This window comes from Curcuma longa, chromosome 1 (genome assembly GCF_044706935.1).
Source record: "Curcuma longa cultivar G26 ecotype Majalengka, Jawa Barat chromosome 1, ITB_CL_G26_1.1, whole genome shotgun sequence".
NCBI classification, from domain to species: domain Eukaryota; kingdom Viridiplantae; phylum Streptophyta; class Magnoliopsida; order Zingiberales; family Zingiberaceae; genus Curcuma; species Curcuma longa.
The window spans coordinates 569,962-575,529 of NC_133861.1; the positions used below are offsets into that span (position 1 = coordinate 569,962).

Sequence of the window (5,568 nt, forward strand, 5' to 3'; positions counted from 1 at the left end):
GGAGGGATGTAGATGGTGTTAGATTTGAGAGGTGTCCTAAGACAATCATCTTATGGTTATACTATTTATTGGATAAATAACAATTCACTATTTGAGTGCACATTTCATATGTGTTTGATTAGATCTTAAACTCAAATACTGAATGTTTGCAATACGATTCATAGCGTGAGAGAATTTGTGATTAGATCACAACTAATGAGCATATCTACACGTGTAATTATGAACGTATTAGAATTACCCCTAGTCGAGGAATTGATGAGCACGGACGTCATTGATTCTGTCGAGACTAGCACGTTTTGAACTCCTTGGTTAGCCAAGCAGCTGATCTCACTACTATCGACATTAAATGTTGAGAGTTAAACGTGGATGCTGGTTAAAGGTAGCCAATTCATTGGAGTGACTTACTTTGAGACTTCATATGGTTTGATATATATGTCAATGAAGATCTCAGTGCAGCTTAAGTGCGAGTTTCCTTTGACTTGTGGTATTCAAGTCACCTTGGTCACAGAGGCTTATACTTTGACATCTTAAGCAAGCATCTCCAAGGAGGTGTGAACCCGAGATGATTGGGTATAAGACGAAGTGCCCGAAGGTATTTGAATAGCCCACAGATGATTCACCGCTCCTCGAAAAGGAGACGTATACCCTGCGGCCGCTTGTCAGGATTGTTATTAAAAGTCTTTGGCCAAAGTATTACATGTCAAGAGCACGGTACTCTTGGACACATGTACAAGTAACTTGAATCCACAGGACAAGAAAGCAGCTTGGGCTAGGTGTGACGTAGTCAGCCTAGTGGGGACCGACACATAGACCATGTCCTGAACCAAGCGGGTATAAGACGGTGAAAGGAACGAGGCACAATTCAGTTTAACTGTTGAAAGGTTTAGAATTGTTCTGGAATCAATAATTGATTTTTCAGTCAATTGGGGATCATGATGTACTACTAGGTGCCACTCTTGATCATTTCGTAATTAATGATTAATTACGGACGACCAACATAATCGGGAACATATTGAGTCACACGCACAATAAGTTCTCCAAAGGACTTAAAATGAGTTTGAGAATTAGATTCTCAGAATGAGAGAAATAAAGTCTGGTTGGATCGGACAAAGGACAATATGATGGAACTCGTCTTACGAAGATAAAATGAATGAAATTGATTTCGTTCAAATCGAAGGTCATTTAGTTAGTGAACCGAACGATTCGGTTTTGAATCGAATTGAACCAACTTGGTTTGGTTCATGATGGAAGATATTTTGGCAGAATGGAAGCGATGAGAAACTTCATCTTGAGAAGACGAATTGAACAAAACTGGTTTGGATCAAATTAGAGATCGTTTGGTTACTGAACCAAGCGAACCAAGTTTGAATCCAGCTCACTACAGTATTAGGGTTTCAGCTGGTCCTGTTCATTTTATATCTTCCACCGGTTCACTGTAGCCGCAAGGGAAACCTAGGTTAATTAAAACCCAGTTTTTTAATTAAAAGGTTACGGTTACTCCAAAATCGCGTGAGGTTGTTCCTATTCATCATCTTCCTCGCGGGCACGGCGTCGAAGGCTTCTTGCTGTGCACGCGCGCTGCCGCCCTTGCCCATCCTCTTCCCAAAACCAAAGGGCGCAGCAGTCAATGTTGGGATCGTCCCGGTGCAATGCGCGTGTTCTACACGTTTCATAAACGTGCGCAGCGGAAATTTACAGATAATTAAAACTAATTATTATCACAACACACGCATGCAATAGCAGGAAATAATATGTACAAGGCATGACAGGAAATTAAAATTTTTCTGAATAAAATTTATTCTACTTGCATAATTAAAATTTGCAGAATAAAGATTATTCTAAACGTGTACCTCGCGATGACGATATTGAATGTCGTTGAATCAATCGAGCGGTCCTCGTCGAAGTCCCGCCTCTACTGGTGATCCACGCCAAGCTCCCGTCTGGACGGCTTCGGAAGCCACGAGTCGAGTCATCGTCTTCGGTACTAGCCGATGATCGATGACGATCGAATCGAGAGAAGCCTTATTCCGGAAACCACGCAACAACAGTTGTCGCAATCGTTCCGGGGCTTTCTAACTATCATCGAGAATCGTATTCTCGATATAGTTATCGATGGTCAATCATTGACCGTCGAATTATAATAAACAACCGAAAACAATTTCTGAAAATGATAATGGAATAATATTCTGGAACAATTCCGTAAATCACTTGAGATCTGACAACAAAATAAATTTTTGTTTTGCTCTCCCACAACACACTGCCGAATCAACGGAAGACCTTCTCTTCTTCCTCACACCAGGAAACCGAACTGATCGGCAACACAAAAGGAAGGCCCTCTGTTCCGGCAACAAGCTTTCGGTAGCTTCTGTGCCCTGTACCAGAGCAAGCACAACAAAGGGTTGTAATGGGAGATGTTGAGCCGGCGGTGGTGGAGAAACATGGAACATAGAAAACGGATAAAGAATACAGGTCTTCATCGCCTTCCTCTCTGGAAACAGCAACCAGCAGCGGGCAAAGGCGGCGGCCAGCAAGAAGAAGGAACCAGCTTCTTGCTCCTCCGGCAGGCGGTGGCAGATTAGGGTTGAGCGACGGCAGAGGAAGGCAGTGCTCAAGCTATGGTCTCCATCCATCCGCGAGCCATGGTCGCGAGCAGGAAGGAGGATGCCAGCGGTGATCTCCCTCGCGCGGACGGCAGGCGACGGCGGTGCACAGACGGACGACATCGAGGTGCATCGCCGGTGCAGGCGGTGCGAAGCCGGCGGCGTCGCGGGTGCGTCGTCGGTGCGCAGGAAGCTCGTGAAGGCGGCGGCGTTGCTTTCTTCTCCGGTGGCCTTCGAGTAGCGACGCCGGCAGAAGGCAGCGCGCCCAAAGGGCGCCGCGTCACGGGAGTTCCAGAACTGCGACCGCACGGGTGGAGAAGGAAGGCTGGACGGCGCTCAACAGGGGAGAAGATGAACAGGGCTACTTATACGGGTTTGCTACAGTGGCTTAATTAAAACCCTAGGTTTTGATTAAAAGCTAGGTTTTATTTTAGCCGAAAACCAAGAAACCAAAACCCTGATTTGGGTTGAACCGGACCACTTAAACCAGATGTAACGGGTTGAACCTACGTTACTGTAGCGAATCGGGTTTAACTCTGGTTCGCTTGGTTCACTAACCAAATGAACTCCGATTTGACCCAAATCAGTTTTATTCGATTCGTCTTCACAAGACGAAGCTTTTCATCTCTTCCGTTTTGCCAAAATCTCTTCCATCACGAACCAAACCAAGTTGGTTCAATTTGGTTCAAAATTGAATCATTTGGTTCACTAACCAAACGAGCTCTGATTTGAACGAAATCAATTTCGTTCATTTCGTCTTCGTAAGACGAGTTCCATCATTTTGTCCATTGTCTGGTCCAACCAGATTTTATTTCTCTCATTCTGAGAATCCAATTCTCAAACTCGTTTTAAGTCCTTTGGAGAACTTGTTGTGCGTGTGACCCAATAGGTTCCCGGTTATGTTGGTCGTCCGTAATTAACCATTAATTACGGAACGATCATGAGTGACACCTAGTAGTATATCATGATCCCCAATTGATCAGAAAATCAACGATTGATTCCAGAACATCTTTTAAACCTTTCAGCAGCTCTAGTTAAACGTACCTCGTTCCTTTCACCGTCTTATACCCGCTTGGTTCAGGACATGGTCTATGTTCATGTCTCTCTTACAACACGACGAAGAAAATAAAATGGTTTTTTAAAACCATTAAGAATAAAACCATTAAGAATATGTATACCATACACCTCGCTGGGATTGTAGTTCAATTGGTCAGAGCACCGCCCTGTCAAGGCGGAAGCTGCGGGTTCGAGCCCCGTCAGTCCCGAACTAGGATCCGATCCGTTAAATAAATGGATAAATTTATTTAACGTGCAAAAAAGAAATAGGGAGCAAGAGCTAATACCCAGCGGGATCCCTATTTCTTTTGTTTTTATTTCGTATTTATCATCAGACAAATACGGGAATTTCCATTTCTTTCATTAGTGCCGATTGATAAGAGAGAGACATAACATAATAGTTAGATTCGTACAATCGGTAGTATTCTTATATTTACTTTACTATTTGAATTTAAGAGATACTTGTCCACTTTTGTTTTTCAATATTCTTGATGAATAAAATAGAAAAGAGTACCCCTTTTTACCGGAGTACATATGCAAATTGTATTCGTTTATTGTACGAGACACAACGAACTTAACATAAGTGCCTCGACAGAGTACTTGTCAGGGTAAATGAAAACCCCTTTGAGCTCCAACTTTTTTTTGGGGGGGTATCCTCAATGACTAATTGGAAACAATCTATCTCATTTTCATTCAAATAAACTAAATTGCACACTCAATTTTTTATGTATGCCTTCCAGTTCCAGTCCCAATTGAAGGAAGAAATACTAATAAAATAAAAGAGGAGAACGAGTAACACTCCTTTTTATTAAATTCATTGGAATTATATTCGATTTTTTCTACTTAACTCGTCTTAACTCGTCCTTTTTCCATCTCACTCCTACTCTTTTATTTGGATCTGTGTGTCATCCATAGAATACCATACCAGTCATATAATACCTCATAATTGTATGTATAAGTATAATATAACGAAGGAGGAATATATAGGGAAGACGATAGGGTTGGGTTATTTATAGAAAAGAAAAAGTGGAAAAGGATGTAAATTTCCTGATCCAATAAAGAATCCTTTTTCAGATTTAGTATAGATAAAGGATCTTCCTATGTTATACTATTCAATTCTCGACGATGAATTTATTTGATAGATCATATATTGTTATTCATAATACTGATCCGATTCAGTATCATCAGGATGCAATTCATCCCATTGAATTTACAGGAATCCAATTTCTCATCTCTATGGGATTAGATCCCGAGTTATTGCGAAGTAAAAAAAAAAATGAGATTATGGAAGTCAATATTCTCGCATTTATTGCTACTGCACTGTTCATTCTAGTTCCTACTGCTTTTTTACTTATCATCTACGTAAAAACAGTCAGTCAAAATGACTAATTTGATTGAAACTTGAATTATTAGTTCTTATCAATGATTGAAGAAAGGAATTCAAACTTCAAGTCTTAAACGAAATGATCTGGCTGGAATCATAAGTATCTGAGATAATAAGTATCTGAGATAATAAGTATCTGAGATAGTAGTATCTAAGCCTAGATAGTATGGTAGAAAGAATTATATATAATTCTTTCTACCATACTATCTAGTATTGTATAGTTATATACTATTATATAGTATATATTATCATATTCATTATTTTCATAGAAAGTTGTATTGTATACGGATATAGACTTTTTCCTATAAAAAAAAAGCCCATATCTAGATCAATATACAATATGTATGTACATGGATTAGATGTATATCTAAATAGTACATCAAAATAGCAGCCCAATTCTTTTTTTTGGCTACATTTACCTGTGTGTATTTTGATCGATCCAAAATAATCGAAGGCCAACTGTTCTAATTCTTAACCTATTTTAGAATTTATTTATATAGGATAGATCCTGAGATCCATCAAAAGAAT

The 5,568-nt window shown here is 40.2% G+C and overlaps 1 non-coding gene across 1 annotated transcript; it reads left to right on the top strand.

The window, feature by feature from the left end:
- The first annotated feature begins 3,791 nt into the window (after positions 1 to 3,791).
- TRNAD-GUC (transfer RNA aspartic acid (anticodon GUC)) lies at positions 3,792 to 3,865 on the top strand. The gene has a single exon. It is a non-coding gene; the product is annotated as a tRNA-Asp (tRNA).
- Positions 3,866 to 5,568: the final 1,703 nt, after the last annotated feature.